Below are 1,655 nucleotides of genomic sequence, written 5' to 3'. Positions count from 1 at the left end.
TTTCCATATCGTTATAAGTTTAAAATTATTTCAAAATGAAAGGTCTAAAAGCACACCTCTAGTCTTTCTCTTCTTTCTGCAAAATCAGAGGTCATTTTGTCCCCACAACCACTCACTAGAGTGTCATCTATCCGCTTCCTGCACCTCAGCCATTTGAACCCACTCTGATGGACTTTTCCATTAGACATCTGGTTGGCTCTCTGAGTAGTCTTGAAAATTAATTAATTATACCTCACAGCAACCCTAAAAATTTTGAGGCTGGGAAAATTAATTTCTTCTGTAAAAGAAAATAAAAGCAAATGGCATTAGGATCACCAGAGAAGGTGAGTCCCTAAGAAAGGAAAGAATTAACTAGAAACAATCTCCTGACACTTTTCCCTTCTGGAAGTAGTAAATTGATCCTTATGGAGCAAAGGACTAGGGCTCACTCCCTGGAGGCGTTGTTTATAACCCTTCCATCCTCCAACAAATACCGGGGAGCTGCACCTCAACACCATTTCTACTTCACTCATAGAAGAGACCACACCTGCTCTCCAGGACTACCAGAAACTGTGAGCAACACTTACTCATAAAAAAGACTGTGTAATGTTTAGGAGACCCCCCAAAAATCTGTCAGAGCTAAAAAAAAAAAAAAGCCTGCAACTCTATAAATAATCCTCTGGCTTAATTTATTTCAGCTACACATTGTGCAGCTTACAAATCCTAAATTCTACTACTGTTTAGCCCCTAGAGAAGATACTTCCTCATCTGTTCTCTCATTCAGTCTTCAGCAATTTGACTAAACATTTACTGGTCCATTTTACAATTTGGAGAAAATGAGTGCTATTTAATAGAACTGACTTAGTAAAGTTCCCAAAGTGGGTTAAGTCTGAGTTGTATTTCAAAACCTACATTCCTTACTCCAAATCAATTGCTTCTCTACTAAATCTTAGCTGCCTACCACTTTTCACAAATGGGGGAGTGGTTGTTCTTAATTTTAAGTGTTTTTCAAAGATGGGGTGGATATGACTAAGCGTCCAGATCAAAGGAAACAGATAGCTGTCCTGCTGAGAGAAAGGACAGCAATAAAGCCTCCAATTATTGTGCCTTCTTGGAAAATCAGAGCAATGTCTTTCTCTCATATAAGACACAGGATCTGCCCCACTCCAATCTAATCTACCCCAACCTCACACCACCTGAACAGCACTGTACTCACAGCATCACAGCATCGTTGGTGACCAGTCCGGGCACTCTGACTGCCCCTGAGACTTGTTCCAGGTAAATACCAGGGCTGCTCTCTGTACAAAGGAGCTAAGTAATAAAAAGTGAGTAACAATACAATCTTAGAATAGCTTTTTGAACAGCTGTTGATTTAGCTAGGCCAGATTTAACATGGTGTCAGTACAGAGAATCCGTTTCCATACCTTCTTGTTTTCTAGGGCAGCTTTGTCAGACTCTCAGAATTGGAAATTTTCCCTGAGCAAGAGCTGGCCTGGTTCTTTCTGCTTCAAGTAGAAGGGGGAAATTCTCCATCCAGTGTTTTCAGCTGAGAGATAAATGTAACAGAAACATCTATATCTATAAAGCCTTGACAGCATGTGTAACTGTGCTTTTTGCAAGAACAATAAGTGTTTTATATTAAAGGGGGATTAAGAACCATCTAATCTAACTGTTTT

The sequence above is a fragment of the Echinops telfairi genome, unplaced genomic scaffold (genome assembly GCF_000313985.2).
Source record: "Echinops telfairi isolate 266 unplaced genomic scaffold, ASM31398v2 ScPeMD7_18;HRSCAF=68, whole genome shotgun sequence".
NCBI lineage: Eukaryota > Metazoa > Chordata > Mammalia > Afrosoricida > Tenrecidae > Echinops > Echinops telfairi.
The sequence above is the reverse complement of the archived record's forward strand: the minus strand, read 5'-3'. Positions refer to the sequence as shown.